General features: G+C 40.7%; 2 long non-coding RNA genes and 1 pseudogene across 2 annotated transcripts; 1 reads left to right on the plus strand and 2 right to left on the minus strand.

Annotated features, from left to right (window-relative positions):
• Positions 1 to 5743: 5743 nt before the first annotated feature.
• LOC108874639 (NLR family CARD domain-containing protein 3-like) lies at positions 5744 to 13210 on the minus strand (annotated as a pseudogene).
• Positions 13211 to 13251: 41 nt separating this feature from the next.
• On the minus strand, positions 13252 to 15282 carry LOC127142524 (uncharacterized). Its single transcript, XR_007813339.1, has 3 exons — positions 15208 to 15282; positions 13793 to 13895; positions 13252 to 13290 (listed from the first exon to the last, which is right to left on the minus strand). It is a non-coding gene; the product is annotated as an uncharacterized LOC127142524 (long non-coding RNA).
• Positions 15283 to 19238: 3956 nt separating this feature from the next.
• Positions 19239 to 22344, plus strand: LOC127142523 (uncharacterized). The gene is made up of 3 exons (XR_007813338.1): positions 19239 to 19313; positions 20146 to 20304; positions 22053 to 22344. It is a non-coding gene; the product is annotated as an uncharacterized LOC127142523 (long non-coding RNA).
• Positions 22345 to 23024: the final 680 nt, after the last annotated feature.

Below are 23024 nucleotides of genomic sequence, written 5' to 3' on the forward strand. Positions count from 1 at the left end.
AGCTGCCTCAGTGTTACAGATTATTTACTATGATAGGTAACTGTTTGTTTGTGAGAAAAAAATCTACGAAATTAATTTACAAACGGTCTAAATTACCGTAACGGTCTGAATACAGGGGCCTAAGACCTTTGCAGATTGTGGTGTAAGCGCCATCTAGTGGACTGACAGCAGAACTACACCAGCTGATCTGTGGTTTCTGCAGCTTCAACATTTTTTAAAATATATTTCTTGTAAAAAATGCCCTCATCTGTTTTGAACACAGAGTTAATGTTGGGTTAAATCATTTAGGTTGTAATTTTACAGTTTAGAAAACTTGACAATAGAACTTTTTTCTATTGGTAAAATTAAACTTGAATCCTTAAAGATTAAGAAGGAGGCAAAAGTACAAACTAAAACAGGTAATCCACTGCAGCTGAAACTCTGAATGAATTAGTTGGTGTGATGATTATTAGTAATGATTGATCATGTGCTTGTAGTTTATTGATTCATGTTTTTTTTTTCTCACATTGTGATATTTGTTGTTTGACCATCATCAGTCCTCAGTACACCTCATCTCCTGTGAATATCAGATATATTATCCACTCACTCGCCCTCACAGTTAGTGTCAGTCCAGTTCACCTGCACCAACACTAACCTCCTGTTTCAGACTGAATTCCTTTTATATTTTACCAGTGAGATGTTTGAGTGTCTCTGTTCATCATCTGTGAAGTGAAAACCTCCATGTCAGGGCTCAGCACTCAGATCACTCCATTATTATTCACAGTCAGAGCGAGCTCTGTGTCTGTTGAAGGCCTGAGCAGCAGCAGAGACCAGACTCTCCTGAACCTGAATCCAGCTATGTGTCCATGGAGAGCGACAAGTCCATGGATCAAGCTGTTAACTTTGGAGATGAACAGCACTCTGCTAAAGAGAGGTAAAATGTGTTATTCTGAAGCTCCTCTGAAATGATTTTGACACAGCTTTTATACTCTACTGATCTAATGTCCTCTCTCTGAAAAAGATCTGAAAAGCAGCACAGTAAACAGTATAGATTTGACCTGCTGACCTTCTGATCAGGATCCTGTTTCTCCTGAGGTTCAAAGTGTCCTTCTGTTGTCAATCCTGTGTTTCTATCAGGGTTCATCGGCAGAGACCAGACTCTCCTGTATCCAGCTGTGTGTCCATGGAGAGTGACTCGTCCATGGATGGACCGAATAAGCTTGGAGATGGACAGCTCTCTGCTGAAGAGAGGTAAAACTGAAAACACTGATCAAGTCACGACATGAAAGCTTCCAACAGTTGGTCTCAGCCTTATTCTAATGCTTTAATGTCCTCTTGTACATTTCTAGTGTTAAAACAATGCATGCATGTAGACATGTAGAGTAGACAGAGTATGAAGATCTCCTCTGACAGATTATCTGTCTGGTTCTGGGGTTTGACCTGTTGACCTTCCAGGGTTCATCAACTGAGACCAGACTCTCCTGAATCCTGTTACGTGTCCATGAAGAGCAGCTGGTCCATGAATGGACCGATTATCTTTGAAGATGGACAGCTCTCTGCTGAAGAGAGGTAAACGTGCTAATCTGAAATGAAATGACACAAAAGCATCTAGTAGTTGGTCTCAGCTTTTGTGTTCTTCTGATTTAATGTCCTCTGTCTCAGAAAAAAAGAACAGTATACTTTTCTAGTGCTCAAACAATAAGTGCATGAATTGATTAGCTAATCAACAAATAGTAAACAATAAATTCTCGTTCTGAGAATTGATCTACTGACCTTCTGATCAGGATCCCTCTGTTGTCAATCCTGTGTTTCTATCAGGGTTCATCGGCAGAGACCAGACTCTCCTGTATCCAGCTGTGTGTCCATGGAGAGTGACTCGTTCATGGATGGACTGATTAACTGACTTTGTTTGAAGACTTGGGAACTGGACGCAAACACAGCTCACAGAAACCTCAGACTGTCTGATAACAGCAGATAAGTGAAAGTCGTGATAGAGAAACAGAAATATCCTTATCAGCCAGAAAGATGTGGCCAGTGGCTTCAGCTACTGTGTGGAACTGGTCTGACTGGTCGTTGTTACTGGGAGGTCGAGTACAAAGGAGGAGTTTATATTGCACATTCCACATGTGAACCACATCAGTCCACCATGAAGAAAAAAGATGATCCAGGTTCAAAGTTTCCAGGTGAGACATCATCAGACCTTCATACGACCAAAACACAACGCACAAATAACACAAGCGGTAACCAGCGGTTATAATCTCTAAAGGGTCAGGAGCTAAAAAGGTTGGGAACCACTGCACTACAGCACCAAATGTGGATTCATCCACTGCTGAAAATAGTTCCCAACAAATGCACAATTTCCTGTTTAAACTAGTGTTGAGCTGGAAATTCTGAACCTTTCTTTTAAAGAGGTGTTTTTAAACATTTACGTCTTCAAGTAAGAACCAATGGACTCTGAGCTGAGAGCCACAGATAATTATCATTATTCTAACATGTTTCAGTCCCTCAGTTAATAAGATCATTCAGTTCAGTGTGGGTTTGGATCTTCTCAGGGTTTTGTTTGTTGACACGAAGAAAAACCAGAGTCAATACATGATCAATAAATTTCTCATCTTCATCAGGATGTTTTTGTTTATCTGTGTAGAAGGTTCTTACTTATCAGAAATGTGTTGCTCAGGTCCCACTTCATGATATTGTCTTTATGTAATCAGTCTAATTATTTTTTTGAATTAACTGATTGATACTGCTGATCATGTTATTGGTTCATTTATTGATATATTTACTGTAAATCAAATCTCAATCATCAGACGACCATTAAATCAAACAGAAAACAGGAAATAAACATGGTGGCTCTTATAATCTGCAGTGATGTGATTCATAATTTAATATTCCTCAGCAGAGTGATGGATGAACACATGTCTGTGCTGGTCACAGTCCTCAAATGTATCAAACGTCAGTCCAGTTTGTCCTCATCAGTTTTCTGTCTGAGCGCCACCTCCGAGCGTACGGCGCTCTTCATGGCTCTCTGCATCACCCAGGTGGCCAGGTGGATGGTGAGGAAGGCCCCGCCTGCCGCCCACAGCCAGTTCCTCCTGAGCCAGCTCTGAGACTTCATACTGACACTCTGCATGGAGGAAGACACAAAAACTTTATTCACACACCACACTGGTTCCTGTTTATGCACATTTATACACTGTATAAACAATATTAGTCAGAAAACGGCTGATACCTAAAAATCTTTGTCATCAATAATCTGCTGGGTATTTTCCTGAGTAATCAATTAGTTAATTAGTCAATAAAAGAATCTGAAAATACTCAAACATGTCTTTAAATATCTTGTCTTCTTTTTTCCAGATTTATTTTTTTATGGTTGGGTTTTTCATTTTATTGTGCTGAATTGTTTGATCTGGATTTTCCAGTGTAAAACTCTGTGTGCTTCATAATAAAGTTTGTTCTTCTTCTTATTTTAAGTGTTATTGTTATTATTATGACGTTTTCAGGTGTAAAAATATTAGAGACGACTGGAGAAACGAATCCAGAACTAACACTGGAGGAAACATGTTGTTTAGTAATTTATGTGAACCTATCCCATAATAACTGTTTCCAAAGAGACATGAGACACTGTGAAGTAAAATGACTTCCTGAGAGCTGAAGGTAATTCTGAGAAACTTCCTGGACAGCAGAGAGTCTCTCTTCAGTGACACCCTGTGGCCGTTAGAGGAACTGCAGCTCAGCTGTGATGGTGTGTGGTTGAACTGGTGATAGGTGAGGATCAGGTTCATACCTGAGTCTGCTTCACTTGGTCTTGGCAGCAGCAGGATCAGCAGGATCAGCAGCAGCAGCAGACTCTGCTTTCTTACTCAGGACGTATGTGACGATGGCGGGCTCAGGAATGTACTCTTCTTTGTTTTTGTGCAGCACTGAGCTCGACTGCAGAGTGTACCAGCCCCAGTGGATCAGACCCAGACCTGTTCCCATCACAATCAGGACTTTGTTGTTCTGCCAGAACTGCCGCAGGCCCATGACTGAGCAGCACTGAGTGAGAGACAGAGATAAAGCTCTGCCATGATACAGAATATAGACCTGGTTCTACTGGTGTCATCTGGTCCCTCAGAGGCCTCATCAGTCCAACACAAAGCTCATGTTTTTCACAAAGTGTAAAACACAACAATAATGAAGGGATCAGCAGCTATTTCAATAACTCATTCTTCACTCAGGTCCTTATTTCTTGCACAAACACCAGATCCCCGCCTCCGTCCAGCTTCACTGATGTGTTTTATCATTATCATCACAAACTGAATATTTTCTGACATTTTATAAAAGATGAGAGAATAATCATCAGCTGTTCCTGAAGCAGATTCAAATGTCTATGTGACACTTTGATCATGTTAAATAACTTCAGCAGACTCTTATCTAACCTGCTAACCAAGCTAGCAGTGACATGGTGCTAGCTGCCTGTTAGCTGCCTGGTAGCCGCCTGTTCACAAAGCTGAACACGACAAAACAAATTGAGCTTTACCTACATTCAAACCATAAACATGATAAACGAACCTGTGCTGATGTAAGTGAACCGCTCACCTTCAGAGACCAGCAGCACCTGTATCGACCATACTGTCCGGATCCGGACTGAAGGTGACCGACGAGCTGCCTGAACACATTCACCAGCGGCGCTCAGCTCGAGAAGAGTCGCTCAAAACTAAAGTTATACAACATGAAAAATACCTGATGTTATAATACATTCTGTTTTATACATACAATATCCAAGAAACGGTTTAAAACAATACCTTAAACAGTGCGGGTGTTTTTAGAACATGTATTTTATTCAGGCAACAAAGTAGGCGCCTACATCAGTCACATAACCCGGATACACTGGGAGATTTTTCCCAATGTTTTGACTTCGAGGCTGTAAATGAAATATTTTAGATTGTTATCGCACCTCCATGTGGCTAGGGGACGAATAATAGTAAATGAATTGTTATTATGATAATTGTATTAATAAAATAAACTAAACAACCAAAATCTTGACGTCAGGTTTTGTCAGTTTCTTTACCTTCAGCAACTCATCAAATCTCTCTCCTCTTTCATTTCTTTCAGTGGTCTTTTTTTTTAAAAATGAAAAAAGTTCCTTCAGTTTACTTTCTATATTCTAAGACAGATCAACTCTACTACACCACCTGCTGTAAGTTTAATGACTCTGTGGACATAGAGAAAAGTACTTTCTCTCATGAAACATGGAGGCTGCAGCACTTCCTTTAGTTCATCCAGAAAACTCACCAGCATCATTCGGGTGGTGTTACCAGGACTGTGACCAGCTCCAGGTGGTGGAGTCTGTGCACTCAAAGCTACAGATCATGATGAAATACTACAGTCAGATTCTGTATATTTACATCTGAAAAACAGCAATAACTTCATTCTGGTTAAAATATCACTGGTTTATTTTGCTTCAGTAAAAATATGTATAATACTTGAACAAAGTAAAAATGTTATGAAAAAACATTCAGATGTTAACATTTCCACACAGACAGTCAGAGTGTATGAAACCTGATGTTACTGGTTGTTATTGTTTGTTCAATATCTCTCAAGAAAAAATGAACTTGATCTAACTTAAACCTTAACATGAAGAAACCCATATTCCAAGTTTCTAAAAAAAGTCCTAAAAATATAAAAAAAAAAAAAAAAAAAAAAAATCATGTCACTTTTCATTAGATGCCATTTGTGGTTTCTGTAGAAAACATACAGAGTTTAAAGATGCCTCAGGGAGTTTACACACTACACAGCTGTATTTATATTCAACACTTCTTCCTAAACATAATGAGTGTGTCCTTAAGTCCTAACAAACAGGTTTACTGTCTAACCTCATAAAATAATTACACAGACTTTGTTTCCTGATGATATGTCTCCACTGCCATTATAAATTATATAGAGCATGTGACACAGAAAATACAAAACCCTGCTCATTTACATGTTTCTGTTAGTGACGTCTAAGTTGTACAAGTATTTACAATGGAGCAGCACCCCCTGGTGGCCTAACTCAATCACTACCTCATCTGTGTGACCACAGTGATTCATGTTCTGTAAATTAGTTTCTACACAGGAGGAGACTCCTCCTCTGACAGTGAGCACAGAAACACTGAGGATTCAGGTCTCAACCCAAACCCAGGGTACAGGTGTTCAGTGAATTTGGTCTCGATGGTGTGGAGGTGGATCAGTTTGTCAGAGGAGACTCTGTAGAAGGACAGACGGCCAGCAGGACAGTCCACATACACACCTACTCTGTTAGAGGGGGAGGAGGTGATGGTGGGAGGAGGGATGTCTATTTTCATGTTGTTGTCCCAGACAGCGTAACCATAACCAGGACAGGAACAAACTCCAGGACTGATTATTTCGTCCAAACCTGCAGTCATCACTGTTTCCTTTCCTTCTAATATGTCTGTAAGTCACTGCTATATCAACTCTTCCTTCGTACTCCACCTCCCAGTAACAGCGACCAGTCAGACCAGTTTCACACAGCAGCTGAGGCCAGTGGGCAAATCTGTGTGGGTGATCAGGATATTTCTGTTCCTCCATCACTGCTCTCACTTCTCTGTTGTTGTCAGACAGTTTGAGTTTTCTGTGAGCTGTGATTGGGTCCAGTGTGAGTTGACGGGCGTCTGATAGAGAGAACATACAACAGGCACTTTCACAGCAGACATTATAACTTGCCAAATGTGGAACCACCACTGAAAATAGTTCTCCAGTAAATGTACCGTTTCCTCCTGTTTTCATTTTATTAGACCTTTTGTTTTGTTACAGGGAATTACTGAGAACTTAAAAAAAAATAAACAATGTATTTGTGAGATGTTTTTAAGATTGACACTTTTACCACGAACCAGTGGGCTTTAAGCTGAGAAAGATGGAGACTAATGGACTAATACACGTTATATTATGGGTTTTTCATGCTATTTGTTGATAAAAATAAATATTGATTAATGTCAGCTTTATTATTTCATAAGAACCACCTTAATTTCAATAAATAAATCCACACTTACATTGTCTCAGATTCTGCTCTTCATGTTCCACCCTGGAAGAAAGACAAGGCAAGTTTATACGTACAGGCTTTAAGACAAGATCTAAAATAAACTCAAGGGAATTTATAAAGAAGAAAAACAAATCAGAATAAATCCTTCAGCTGTGTGTTCTCAATGTATCGACCTACATTTGTACAACACCTCTCATAAAGGTCAATTAAAATGCAATTAAATTAAAAAAAAATAGAATTAAAATTACGTTTCACAGTTCCCACAACTCTTGTCCACAACTATATTGCATTTCAGGTTGATGTGTACAAAAGTACAAAATATTTAAAGGGCAATTCATAATCAATATAGCAAGGCATCTATCAAAACCCCTACAATGTGGCTAAAATGGTTTTTCAGTATTTCAAGATTTTTTTATTCTTATTATATTTACCTCACATTACATTTTAACATAACATATAATCTTGTGGATCTTATTTACAATAACTGCCACAAAATTAGGGAAATTCAATTTGCTATTGAAAACACAAGTTACTTATGTCCATTCTGACTGGCTATAACTACATATCTGCTCTTTTTGCACAGTACATGCAATGTTTTTATGTTTAATACATAAAGATGGTAATGATGATAAGGCAATCTCACCTCTTTTCTGGTGTACTCTGAGGACTCTCTGGTCCAGAAGAAACCAGCTGTCCTTCTGGATCCTGCAGGTTGTTGTTACTGGGACCCAGTTCTCTCAGACTAGAGGACTGGCAGATGAGAACTTTAGCCTCAGCTTCAAAGCTTCTCTCCAACAGATTGTTGTCACTGAAAAAGAGTTAGTGATGAAGAAAAACACTGACAGTGTTTAACTGTTTGAACTTCATCAGGTATCTGTATTTGATACCTAATGAAGTTCAAACAGACCAAAACGATGTAAGTTAATAAATATTACACCAGTAAGTGAAACTGTGCAGCAGTTGTTCAAGTTTTATTTAAGTTATGATCCAGCACACCTGTCACTGCTGAGCAGAGCTTTCTTTCAGAGTGTTTATATTCTACAAAGTTAAAAATAGCACATTTTAAGGGATACCTTCTCTTAGCTAAATACCCAGATAATTACTCATTTGTGTACTGATTATAAAAAAAAAAAAAACAGCTGAATACTGACCTGCAAGTTTCTGGCCCTGAATCCTGCAGATTGTTTTCATTCACGTCCAGCTCTCTCAGACAAGAGGACTCAGAATGGAGAACCATTAATAACTCCTGTAGGCCTTTCTTTGTGATCCTGGTTTGACGCAGTCTGATAAAAGTCAATAAACATTAAGATATCAGAAAATATTTTCACTACTTAGTACAAATGAACATCAGAACAGTCTAATTAAAATGATTTTCTTCACAACCAGCTGTTTCAGGTCTATTTATACTTGATTTTATATACCTCTGTTTAATGCTTAATAGCTTCTCATATAAACATCATAAATTTGCATGTCATCAACATAACAATAATTATGATTATGTGTTTATGTATGGTATGTCCCAGTGGCAGCATGTATACACTGAACATGTGGGAACCCAGGCTGTAGCCTCATGGAACACCACAGGTCAGAGCAGCCACAAAAGAAGAGGCATTACTGACCCCTACTGAAAAGTCTATCATGTAAACATGACAGAGGTACAACACAGTGTTAAACAAAAGTATCACAGTGTGATAACCTGAGAACTTCCAGTTTACAGTTGGAACTCCTGAGTCCAGCACAGAGCAGCTTCACTCCTGAGTCCTGCAGGTTGTTGATACTCAGGTCCAGATCCCTCAGTCTAGAGGACTGGGAGCTGAGAACTGAGGACAGAGCTTCACAGCTTTTCTCTGACAGATTACAGGCACTCAGCCTGAAGGAGAGTTAGTGATAGACAAGACAAGACAAAGACTGATAGTTTGTGTCCTACAGTGGAAAAGTACCATATTTCATGGGTTGCCTTCTTGAACTCAAACATTCATTGGACTGACTGAAAAAAGATCAACCCTGACCTGAGAATCTCCAATCTACAGTGTGGACTCTCCAGTCCAGCAGAAATCAGCTTCAGTCCTCTATCTTGCACATTGTTGTTACTCAGGTCCAGTTCTCTCAGAGTTGAGGACTGGGAGCTGAGAACTGCTGAAAACCCCTGAAAGCCCTTTGCAGTGAGTCCAGTGTGACTCAATCTGATAAATATCAAGGAACATTGATAAAAAACTTCATTATTTCATTATCAAGGTAAATTAAATGTGAGCAACAGATTCATTGTATTTATCAAGTAAATTGAAGATTTGGGTTTTGAGTTTTATGACAGAACAGAAATGTGGTCAACATGGTCAAAGATAAGCACATTGTTGAAATGATGAACAGAAATAGCAAAGTCAGATATCAGAGGTACCAAACCTATATCTAAATACTCTTCAAAGTTGGCATCAGGGATTAGTTTAGCTCAAAGTTTGTCATAAGTGGGGTTAGTGTAAGGTAAAATGTAGATTTAGGCTGTTTCAGTATCTTCTCCCAGTAATCCCAGAATGATTTGATGATGCTGAGATGAAGGCATTGTGGGGGTCAGACCATTTGTTGCAAGCCTCATTGTTTCAATTTTTTCTTGATGTTGAAGATCTGTTTGGGGTGGGGGAGTGAATTTGGGATTGACCAGACCTAAATGTATAGATGGATAAGTATCTAAATATCTAAAGTGCCTAAAACTATTAGTGAACTGAGTCATCAGTAAACTAAAGTGATAATTAAATCCTTGGACCTAAGCCAAATTATTATATCATTATAACCTTTGCTGTGACATCATATCAACCACCCCTTTGCAGAATCAGTCTGCATGCAGTACAAAAACTAGACTATACAGTGTTCAATGACAGAGGTGCAACACAGTGCTACACAAAAGCATCACAGATCTGACCTGAGAGTTTCCAGTGAACAGTATGGACTCTTCAGTCCAGGAGACAAAAGCTTCACTCCTGAATCCTGCAGGCTGTTTTTACTGAGATCCAGATCTCTCAGACTAGAGGACTGGGAGCTGAGAACTGAGGACAGAGCTTCACAGCTTCTCTCTGAGAGGTTACAGCCGCTCAGTCTGAAGGAGAGTTAGTGATAAAAACAAATTTAGTGAAACTGTTTTCCTTTCCTCTGTTGATGAGTGATAATAGACAATTTTAGTTATGTAGATATTTCAATTATTTTTTCAGAGAGAAGTAACATTACACAAGGAAAGTCATTATTTCACAAATTACACTGATCAGCCACAACATTAAACCACTGACAGTCGAAGCGAATAACATTGATCATCTCATTATAATACAATGTTGGAAACCTTGCGTCCTGGTAATCTGGATGTTTATTTGACAGATACCACCCACCTAAACATTGTCACAGACCAAACACAACCCTCCCAGTGGCAATGACACTCTCCAATGACAGTAAATAATAAATAAGCATAATAGAGCTGTTTTTGTTTGTTGTGTTTGCAGGGCTTTGGTCATCTGTCAAGGTGAACAGTGGATGAACATGAACACACAACTTGATAGACTGTTCACTTAATCATGTAATGAGTTAGTTGACTAAATCTTATGACTATCAGTTGTGTAAGTCATTTCATTAGTTAAGAACAACCCTACATGTCTGATAAATTTAGTATCTGCAGATATCACTGTACTTACAGAGCTTTGTTGGAGGCTTTGACCACTGGCAGCAGCCTCAGAAGAGCCTCCTCTGAAGCAGAGTATTTCTTCAGGTCAAACACGTCCAGATCTTTTTCTGATGACAGTAAGATGAAGACCAGAGCTGACCATTGAGCAGGAGGGAGATCATCTGCAGAGAAATGTCCTGAACTCAGAGACTGTTTAATCTCCTCTTCTAGAGAACGATCCTTCATTTCATTCAGACAGTGGAACAGGTTGATGCTTTTCTCTGGAGACAGATTCTCATTGATCTTCTTCTTGATGTACTGGACTGTTTGTTGATTGATCTCTGAGCTACTTCCTGTCTGTGTCAGCAGACCTCGTAGGAGAGTCTGATTGGTCTGCAGTGAATGACCCAGGAGGAAGCGGAGGAACAAGTCCAGGTGTCCATTTGTACTCTGTAAGGCCTTGTCCACAGCACTCTGGTAGAAGTGTATTGGTCCAGGTTTGATTCCAAACAGTTTAGACCTCAGGGAGGTTGATTTGTTCTTCTGACAGTCAGATTGACTCCAGAGTTGATGAAGGTCAGATGGACATGAAGAGCAGCCAGAAACTCCTGAACACTCAGATGGACGAAGCAGAACACCTTGTCCTGGTACAGTCCTCTCTCCTCTTTAAAGATCTGTGTGAACACTCCTGAGTACACTGAGGCTGCTCTGATATCGATGCCACACTCTGTCAGGTCTGATTCATAGAAGATCAGGTTTCCTTTCTGCAGCTGCTCAAAAGCCAGTTTTCCCAGAGACTCAATCATCTTCCTGGTCTCTGGACTCCAGTGTGGATCTGTCCCAGATCCTCCATCATACTTGATGTTCTTCAGTTTGGTCTGAACCACCAGGAAGTGGATGTACATCTCAGTCAGGGTCTTGGGCAGCTCTCCTCCCTCTCTGGTTTTCAACACATCCTCCAGAACTGTAGCAGTGATCCAGCAGAAGACTGGGATGTGGCACATGATGTGGAGGCTTCGTGAGGTCTTGATGTGGGAGATGATCCTGCTGGCCTGATCCTCATCTCTGAACCTCTTCCTGAAGTACTCCTCCTTCTGTGGGTCAGTGAACCCTCTGACCTCTGTCACCATGTCAACACACTCAGGAGGGATCTGATTGGCTGCTGCAGGTCGTGTGGTTATCCAGAGGCGAGCAGAGGGAAGCAGTTTCCCCCTGATGAGGTTTGATCAGCAGCACGTCCACTGAGGTGGACTCTGTAACATCAGTCAGGATCTCAGTGTTGTGGAAGTCCAGAGGAAGTCGACACTCATCCAGACCGTCAAAGATGAACACAACCTGGAACTCTTCAAACCTGCAGATTCCTGCTTCTTTGGTTTCAGTAAAGAAGTGATGAACAAGTTCCACCAAGCTCAACTTTTTCTCTTTCAGCACATTCAGCTCTCTGAAAGTGAATGGAAATGTGAAGTGTATGTCCTGGTTGGCTTTGTCTTCAGCCCAGTCCAGAGTCAACTTCTGTGTTAAGACTGTTTTCCCAATGCCAGCCACTCCCTTTGTCATCACTGTTCTGATTGGTTCATCTCTTCCAGGTGAGGCTTTAAAGAGGTCTTCTTGTCTGATGGTTGTTTCTGGTCTGTCTGGTTTCCAGGAAGCTGTTTCAATCTGTATGACTTCATGTGTTTCATTGACCTCTCCAGTCCCTCCCTCTGTGACATAGAGCTCTGTGGAGATCTGATTCAGAAGGGTTGGGTTTCCTGATTTACTGATCCCCTCAAACACACACTGGATACTTCTTCTTCAGATAAGATTTGAGCTGATGCTGGCAAACTGCAGCAACACTTCCTGAATGGAGACAATAAATAACAACAGTGAGTAGATGTTTGTGAAGATTCTCTTTCATCCAGGTCATGGTTATTCAAGAAGGGTTGAACTGAGGGCAACTGGACTTGGTTGTAGATACCTGAAGATGTTCCAGCTCTCATCCATGAGGCTTCTTCAGCTCTGACTGACTGGTGGACAGACCCATGCATTTGTCCTCTTTGGAGTCTCAAGGCCATTGATGTTACTTGGTTCATTAGTGCCACCATTCAGTCAGAATTCAAGGATGAGAAGTGAAACATCTTCAAGTATCCACAACCAAGTTCAGCTGCCCTCAATTCAACCTTTCTTAATTACAGTGAGTGGATGTGGTCAATGTGAGAGAAGTGAAATAGAGAAAATCCTCGTACTGCTCTGCAGACAGTCGGCCAGCTTTTCCTGCTTCATTCTCCGCAGGAAGTGTAGGGTGATTTCCAGAAATGCTTCTTTGCTGTTCCTTCTCTGCTCTTCAGCCCTATCATCCAACACCTCCTCATCCTCATACTGCCTCACTAAGTAATCGTGATGATGTGGGCTCAAACTCCTCTTAAATTTCTTCAGCTCTTTCTTTATAAAAGAGACAATGTTCTCCTCTAGACACTAGAAAGGAATAATAAATACAAGTTCTGAACATGTAAGCACCTTCTTGTGGTTTGAAAGCTACACTTTACTGATGATTGCAGCATGGAGACCACTTTGACCAAGTTGTTGTTGGACATTTACAAACCATAAATATGGAGTCCAGGTCTGTTGGATGTAGGCTGGTCAGATTGCAAACTCTGACCTTTGCTGCTGATTTCTGTGGAGAGTAAAAATACATGCAATCACTTTTTTGTTGACATTTCATTGATTAAGTGTTGTAGTTTATATGTATGATACATTAATCACAGCTCCTCCTCAACATAAAGTATCTTTCCAAATATTGGGTTCTATTTACAAACATTATGCATTTGACCAGTGGTGCATTATTTTTTGCTGGGTTTTTTATCCTCAGGTGATCAGCTGGGGCACCTTTAATGAGCCAAGCACTTCTTCCCTAACCTGGGCTGAGCTTCATTATGGAAGTAAGGCACTTCGTGTATATCCTGATGGTTTGCTCTCAAGGGAGCCTCAGGCTCTGTTCAGACAGATTTGAGTGGACTTTGTGGGAGTTTTTGATGATGAAGGTTCTGTTTCTGGAGAAACTGAAGACTTTATCAAACCTCCGTCCTTCTCTCCAATCATCACCACGACAACTGAGAGTTGAAATGAATGTGTTTGTGGCAGTGTTTCAGAACTTAAAAATACTGTATAAATCTTACCTCTCTTCAGCAGGGTTGTGTCCATCTCCAAAGCTAACACCATTGGGATCCATGGACCAGGCACTCATCATGAACAGCTGGGTAGAGGAGAGTCTGGTCTCTGCTGAGAAACATGGTTAGAAAAAGTTGGACAAACCAACACACTTCTCAAACCTTAAACTAAGACTGTCTCACCCACACTGACCCAAGTCAGAGAGCATTTAGAAGAGATGGAAAGTGAGTAAAACAGAGTAAAAGACTCAAACCAGTTTATGAGAGAAACACAGAAACTGAAAAATATTCCCAGAAGGTTGGATTGTTTCTGAGGTATTTCCCAGTGAGGTACTCCAGAAAATGTGGTTAACCTGGCCTGGCATAAAGACTGGACTTACATTTGAGTAAACCTGTTGTGACTTATCCCAAGTTTTGTGTTAATTGTTTGCATGAACACAAGTTCTTTCTTTTTAATTCCAAAACTCTTTTAATAACTTGTGATTATGAGAGTGCATTAAAGATACATGGAAAGTTTCATACAAATTAGATTTAGTTGAGCATTTAATTTTAGCATATTGGATGAGTTTGCCAAAAAAGCGCCACCTAGTGACCAAATTTTGCAGAGCTTCAGTGGCCAACTACTGGCCAAAACCCCTTACCTTGACTACAGCACCACCTGCTGGTGGACATGTTATTTTTGGTGTGTGACGTGTGCACCATTCTATACCTACCCTAAAAAAATTAACTTACATAACCTTTATGATGTATTCTGCCGTACCAGTTTTTCTGACAGAAAAATAAAAATAATACAAATGTGAGTGATTACAATAGGGCTCGTGGCATCGTTGGTGCTGGTAGCCACGCTGCTGACCATGTGAATGAATAACAGATTCTACACTTAGGTTTTGGTCAAACAAGTCTGTATTTATTTGGTGAGAAGATTTTTGGTTGCAAAAAGGATCATCCCTGCCACAACAGATCAGGTCAAATTTTGGGAAACAAGCTTGGATTTTTTTTGGCTGTCAGAGAATTTCAATTCAGTTTTATTCATATAGCGCCAAATCACAACAAAAGTCATCTCAAGGCACTTTTCATATAGAGCAGGTCTAGACTCTTTAAAATAGGTATTTACAGAGAGAGACCCAACAAATCCCACCATGAGCAGCACTAGGAGACAGTGGCAAGGAAAAATTTGCTTTTAAGAGGCAGAAACCTCGAAGCAGAACCGAGACTCAGGGTGGGTGGCCATCTGCCTCGACCGGTTGGGAGAGAAAGTAAGGAAAGAATAAAAACTTGTTTTCTCAACTCATTTTTCTCTCATGCACAGCGGCTAAAAAGCCAACCAATAGACTTACAGTCCTTTTACCTGTCACACACCATATTAAAAATTAAGTTATCTACATAATGAGCTGAAGGAAAAAAAAGGAAAAGAAGGCTCTTACCTGTTTCTTAAGGTTTGGAAAGTATCTGTCGACAGCATCAAAATCCAGTCACTGCGCCATATGAGAAAAGGAGGAAGTGAAAATCCATCTTCAGCTCATTCAGCTTCCTCTTTATGTTATGGAAAGTGTCATTGATCTTTTGTGGTACATCACTGTAACAAATTCACAAGATAGAGACAGTTAATGTACATCAATGCCTGTCTGCCCTGCATATACATCAGCACAATTCTGTACTATACTCTATACTACTTTTGTATGTGTTTGACTTTTGTCCTCACATCCAGAGAATCCATACCCTGAAAATCTAAAACTGGCAGTGAAAAATAGACCAGAGCCAGTTCAGTGCCAACACTCAGTCAAAAATAATCCTTGGTTTTTGGTTTTTAAATTATGCTGACTACTTTAATTTTACACATACCATGTTGTCTCAAACAAATATGTACAATGTCCAGGCTCACAGACTTTCCCTGAAAAACACATTTGATAAAATACCAAGAAATTCAAGCTGAATTTTGAGGAAAATTATGCATAGTACAATAAAAACATGGAGTCTTGGGTTTCAATTTAGTGATTGGCAAATGTCACCAAAGCAACATTTCACCGCTTGTAGAGTCTTCTAACAACAAGCATATAATTCATTTTAATATATAATGATGATGTAATCATGAATTAGTATAAATAAATAAAAACATCAGATTAAAATGACCTGAGTCTTTTCTGAACTTTTTGCTAACATGGGATTGAAAGTGTCAGTGTTGTTGCTATGGCTTCAGTTGGCCACCAGATGTCACTGTTCTTAGTTAGACTGAAGCCTCGAAGCTTTGAATCTTTTTCGGCACAATTAGAAGGAAAGCCTCAGAGCTTCACGAGGCTTCACCTGCCTATCACTAAGTTTCAGTATTTACTCATTACAATACTTACATGCCATATGTATTTTGAAAGTTATTGGTGACTTTAGTCTTTCCTCCTGTCACCTGTGGTGATCGTCTACTAACACAACAGGACGAAAAATGCTCAGCTGATGATAGTATCAGGCATCAGCAGTCAATTCCAAAGTTAGTCTTTGTCGTGTAGGAGGTTTGAGTCTCTGTCCTACAACAGGACACTTCATCTAGTGGATATGAGAACCCACAAATCAAACCTGAGCTTAAACATTTTGAACACATATTCAAGGGTTTAAAGCTATTTGTGCTGCACACAAAGTGATCACTGATCATTTCCTCTCTAATATAACTTATGTAACAGATTAATAAAATACTGAGATATGAGAATGATACTTAAACCTTTCAACGATCAATGACAACAGTAACTTCATACTGTCAGGTAAAATATATATGTTTATTTTATAAGATCCCCCTTTACACAAACTGGGAAACATAGTAAACAAGTAAAGTGTTTGGTATATTTCTTTGAAAAACAAAAGTGAAGACAAAAGTGCAACAACAAAAGGACGATCTAAGGCTGTTTTCTGTCTGTAGTGTTTTATGCTGTTGGTTTGAATGTGTGTGAGACACTAAGTGTTTTCATGTATTTCAGCCCCGTTTCCCATCGGGGTTGAGGGCAGCTCGTAAAGTAGTAGTAAAATTTAGTCATAAAGTTCCAACATTTAATTAGTATGTATTTTAATATTTGTGTAATAAAGTGTTTTTTTCTTAAATATGCGTTTCCCTGCAGAGCTCCAGTGGTCCATCAGCTGCTCTTACTGTGGGACTATTCATTTGATTGAGGGTTGTGTTTTGGGTTGTGTGAACTGGAATGTGTTGACTCATTCACTGTGTGAGACTATTGATCACAGTGTGTACTGGTGTGTAGTGCAACATAATTACAATTATGAGACAGACATTTAAAATCATTTCTAATAAAAATAAATATATAAATAATATATAAATGGTATAAAATATAGACCAGTAACTTTTTTTTGTTATTATATGATTTTCTCTTTAGGATTTATAGAAACAGATTAATGACTGTGAGAATAAATTTACTTGTGTGTGTTTGTGTTTATCAGCAGTAAGTCTTATTCTTTCTACAGTGAACACAGAGACACTGAGGAACCAGATCCAACCCAGAACCCAGGATACAGAGGTTCAGTGAAGGTGGTGTTGAAGGTGTGGACGTGGATCAGGGATGACTCTGTCATTGTGCCACACAGAGTAACCATCATCATCAGAGCAGAGCAGACTCCAGGACTGATTTTTCCCTCCAAACACACACAGTCGACTGTTTCCTTTCCTTCTGATTCCTCTGTAAGTCACTGATACGTGAACATCTCCCCTCCACTTCATCTCCCAGTAACAGCGACCAGTCAGACCAGTTCCACACAGCAGCTGATACCAGTGGTCAAACCTGTCTGGATGATCAGGATATGGCTGCTTCTCTTTCACCAACATCACCGTCATGTTGTTGTCAGACAGTCTGAGGTTTCTGTGAGCTGTGTTTGTGTCCAGTTCCAGTTCACAGGCGCCTGATGGAGAGAACAGCAGCAGTTTATCATCTAATACAACTGATGAACAGACTCGTCATTAAATAGCTCTCGTCATTCCAGCTCTGTACTGTTACTAATTCTTCAAATAAATTCAGGTATACCTTATTTATAATAAAATATGACTGCAGGTGTGTGTGTGCGCGCGCTCCTGTGGCTCACCCGCGCACAAGTGCGTCATCACCAGGCGCCTCCCACAGTGGGAATCCCAGGTATTACTGACTTTACTGGCCGTGTCCAGTGTCAGTGTTGCTGCTTCGCCTCCAGCAGGTGGCGCTCTGTCGCCCTGTTGGTTGATGTGAAGATTAAACAGCTCTAAGATGTGGTGCTGCCTCAGACCTGTTCATCAGTCCTGCTCCTCACAGTGAAGCAACCTGATCAGATTCTGTTTTAAATGGGTTCAATACTTTACTTTGTAATATTGACTAGAAATTCTCAACTCCTCAGTCCATCTACTGGGTTTATATCAGAGCTTTCAGTCATGTCTGCTGGCTGTCATCAACTCCAGGACTAAACATTATAAACTCTATTATATTATGCACTTAAATAAATAATTATATTCATAGAGAGATAGATACTTTATTAATCCACACGGGAAATTCACAGTTCCAGCTCCAGCAGCATCAGCAGACTTAAGATAAAAGGTTGAAGCCATGCAATAAATACTGGGAATAAAAATAAAAACACTGCTGATAAAAAACACAGTGAGAAACTTCAAGTCCAGTGCAAACAGAACTTTATTATTATTTAAGGTGTAATTCATGTTTCTAAGATAATATAAAGTCATATTCTCTGTATTGTAAGGTGTAGTTATTGTGTGTCTTCAGTGTGTGTTTTTGTTGTTGGTGGGAAGGCGTCAGGTGCTGAGACTGAAACACACGTCAGACATGAAGGTGGGAAGACGGCAGCTGTGTGATAAGACACGGCGTTCTTCACAGGAGAGTTTAGTTAATGAGTGACTGAAGAGGTCGACGCTCACACGCTTTAACATGATTCCAGCCATGAGGAAAGTTTAATTTAAACATTTACAACGTCACAGCCACTGATTCAGAAAGTATTCACACCCCTTCACCTGTAACAGTAGAGTTCTCTGTAGAAGGTTCAGTAGCAGCAGTTACAGCTGCCAGTCTCTACAGGCTGTCAACACCTGGACTGGAACAGATCCTCTCCAGCTCCGTCAGACTGGATGAGTCAGTCTATCACTTCATCGTGTTATATATCAACTAAATGTCCATGAACGCTGCTCCTGTTCTTCACACCACTGAGACAACTCACTGAAGCGTCTGCATGCCACGGTTTGTCTTTCTGTCCTCCAGGTCAGAAAATAATGAGGCTGGAAAACAAGTTCACAATCTGTATTTAAATAATCAGATAAACAAACATAATGATTCATCAGAAAATGAATTCACATTCACAGGAAGTGAAATAAATTCAAACCGTGAGAAAAACTCCAACTCTGACTGTTGAGGGTGAGGTCTCTGAGGGGGGTGATGGCAGGGAGGAGTGAGTGTGTGTGTGTGTGTGTGTGTGTGTGTGTGTCGGGGTCAGCGTGCTGCTACAGTACTGACTCTCACAGCTCTCCTCAGCTCAGCAGCCTCCATGTGTGAGAGAGTTTATCACCGAGGTAAGACAAACTTTTATTTTGAAATCTCATGTTAATAACACAGATGTGAGTCTGGATTCACAGTAAGAGACTGTGTGTGTGTGTGTGTGTGTGTGTGTGTGTGTGTTGTGTTGTGTTTCTGGAGTTAAGGTGAGTGTGCGCCTGAACGCAGCACCACATGTTCACAGATCAGAACGAACAGTTCATGTTGAGGAGTTTTCACTCATGTTGAACAGACTGAGATATTAACACACAGAAACGTCTGTAACATGTTGAATATTTCAGTTTAATTCAAAGGCACAAATGATTTGATTGAACTCTTTCAGTCTGGTTGATTTTTTGCTTCCATCAGACAGAGAATATTCTTTTGTTCCAATGTGCTTCAATCGAACATAAAAATATTTGAACTCAAACAGAAACATTATTTCTGTGTTTAGAGAAAAGATTCTCGCGTGTTCCTGATATTTAGTTTAGATCTTCATCTCTTTACAAATGGATAACAGAGTTGTGATCTCTTCAGAATGTGACAGTTGAGTTGTTGTTATATTAATAAATCAGATGATTGTGTATTATCTCTGCAGATGTGCTGCAGCTTTTCTTCAGGTTAAACAAGTTAAACTGATTATTTGTGGACACTTGTGAAACTTGTGATGATGTTTGTGCTGTTTGAGTGTATGTGGAGCAGAGCTGGGGGGTCGGGGGGGACATCTGCCGAGCCGCAGACCAAGAGGTCGACGACGCTTTGAAGACGACAGGGAGGCCTCCTCCGCCTCCTCCGACGCTGCCAGGCCTTTTGGAGTGCACCTCAGCAGAATCAAATCACATTGTCTTTATTTTTCTGTTTTCCATGGAGGGACAATGGAGCAGCCGGGGGGGTCTGTGTCCAGTGTCCACTGTCCGCTGCTCCAACACCCCACAGCTCTAATTGATGCTTTGTCCGTCCACGTCTCGCCTCGTTAGAGCCCAGAGAGACAGCAGGCCGGAACAAATCCAACATGTCATCTGCACTCAGGTCTGTCAGAGTGTGTGTGTCAGAGTGTGTGATGTGTTTTACTGGCCTTAAAATTCCAGTTTATTTCCATAATCTCCTCAGAATTTCCTTGGAGTGAACCTTAACTACAGGTTAAATGGAGAGTAATCAGTTATTCCTAAATGCTAAGCTAAGCTAACGTGACCTTTCCAGTGGCAGAGACAGTTTTTCCAGCAGTGTTCAGGTCTTGGCGTGTGGCGCTGTACAGAGGTCAGATTATGTTGTTGACTCACTGACAGTCTGTGGATTATTTTTACTTTTATTGTTTTGTCAGCAGCTTTCAGGACTTGAACCTGAATCTTTGCTCTGTTTGGTTTGTTCCTCTTCTTACTTTCATCTGGTAAATTTTAGCTTCATCTTTTACAGAGGAGTGTATCGGGGGGGCCATGGCCACCCACCCCCTGACCCCGCCACTGAACCTTAAGACCTTTAATCAGAGTTCGTACAGTATCTACGGTGGCCTCAGGAGTCAAAACTAACACACACACAAATATGGAGCATGGTGAAACACACAGGATGTTTTCATTTCATTTTATTAAACTTTCAAAAACAAGACAAGACGTTACAAGTGACGTAACATACGTGTAAAATAAAGACAGAGTGTAAACACAGAACATGGATGAAACAGATGCTGCAGGTGTTCTCTGACTGACAGCAGGACCTCAGGGCATGATGGGAAACACCTGGATCTCACCTGATAGAAGCGAAATGTTGGTTGTAATAACTGAAATGTAGGTTTTGCTCTGTGGTCAGAGCTGTGTCTGAATATTATTTCAACTCTTGAAGAACCATGAAGGAAACAGGTGTGAGCGTCTGAGCGTCTAAATATCTGACAGATCAATAATGAAAACTAATTGTCCTGAGCTTCTTTCTTCTCTCTGTGTATGAAAACTGTTGTTTCATGTGTTAATGTCTTCAGTGCGAGAGGGACTGGACACTGGATTTAAGTATAAACAGCAGTGAACTGTCAGAAACTGTCCTTTCTGCACAAATGATCTTATACTTTGTAGAACTGCAGATCAGTTTCTGAGCCTGACTCTTCATCTTCCTCCAGACCTCCTTCCTTCAGTCCAACAGCGTCCTCTGCTGGCTGTGACAAGACCAAGGACTGGACTCCAAATAAATGTCCATGGTAGCATGTGTGTGTGTGTGTGTGTGTGTGTGTGTGTGCAGACTCTCAGGTCGACTTGTTAATCTCTGCAGGCAACTGTGACGTCGCTGGTTTTCTCACAATCACCTGCAGAGATGATCCAGTGGCTCTGTCAATCACTCCGCTCTCATCAATAACTCAGTGTGATCAATAACACACTCACAGTTGTTATCATGGAGGAGCAGGAGGGGATGGTGGCTCCTGGCGCCACCTGGTGGCAGCTGGAGGTAACTGCTTCTGTTTCCAGACGATCTGATGTCATATAAAAGGTCAGAGGTCAGTGTGTTTACAGGAAATAGCTGTGAATCAGTTTAATCTCAGCTGGCAACTGTGAGTTCTGAACGTCTCACAGCTCCGACTGAGGTTCACCTGAACGCAGCACCGTCATCGAGAGGACCAGGACGTGACAAAGGGTTTGTATTGTTGTACAGTCTCTCGTCAGTGTAAAGTTCACTCACTTCCACTCAGGCTTTTTGGTTTAGTCACATATTTTCATTTTTATTTATTCAGGATGTTTTAGATGTTTTATTTTCTTGACTTCCTGAGAACAAAAACTCCTCCTGACAAAAACCACTTCCAGGTGAGGACGTGGGTCCAGAGCTTTCTGATGTTGATGATACTGCATCAGGAACTGATTGGAGCGCGATGACCGGCCAACAGTTCCTAATGCACTGCCTTCAGCATTGAAAGACGCTGCAGACACGGAGGCTGAATCACCAACCTGCTGCACAACAACCAGAGCTGTGACCTGGAGGTGGACTCTGGGTTTATCAGGAAACAGCTGCAGAGACTGCAGAGCAGAAACCAGGAGCTAAAAGAGGCTGAAACTCTCTGCGCAGCTGCAGAGATGATGGATATTCTCAGTGGACACTGGTTAATACAATAAAGTATTGAAGAAAATGCTCATCAGACTCTCTGGTTTTCTTTTTTCCCCTGAACCTTGAGCTGTTTTCTGTGATAAACTTCACTGAAGAAGTGAATCTGATGTGAGAAAGAGACAAGAGGAAGTAGTTGTGGCTTCAGCTGTGTCTGCAGGGTTGCTCTGTGAGGTGCAGCTCTCCTCATCAGGCACCTGGTTCTTCTTCACACCTGCTCTTCATCAACTCATCAATCAGCAGAACAAGAACCCTGCTCTCCTTCCACTCATTGTTCCACCATCTCAGTGGTGCTCAACCTCAGTCTAACTACCAGTCCTGTATAAAACAAAGCCGTAACAAAAAAGACAGAAGGAAGACAAATATACACAACACATTTTATTTGCATAGTCTTGACCCCGACAGCTGGAGAACTTAACAGTTGATAGGCAGCTGAATATCAGCAGCAGCTGGTTGATTTGTCTTTAATGAAGACCTAAAACACTAAACAGATGATACAAATGTTTTCTATTCAAACATGTTTGAGGTGTAAATAAAAATGAAAGAGCACTGATCCGTCCACAGCAGACTCTCCACAGACTGCAGCCACAGTTTCATCTCTCAGTAAACCAAGACCACAAGGCAGAAATCCTCCTCATCAGTTGTCCTGTGATGCTGTTGTGTCTTTGGAGTTCATT

The sequence above is a fragment of the Lates calcarifer genome, linkage group LG5 (assembly GCF_001640805.2).
Source record: "Lates calcarifer isolate ASB-BC8 linkage group LG5, TLL_Latcal_v3, whole genome shotgun sequence".
NCBI classification, from domain to species: domain Eukaryota; kingdom Metazoa; phylum Chordata; class Actinopteri; family Centropomidae; genus Lates; species Lates calcarifer.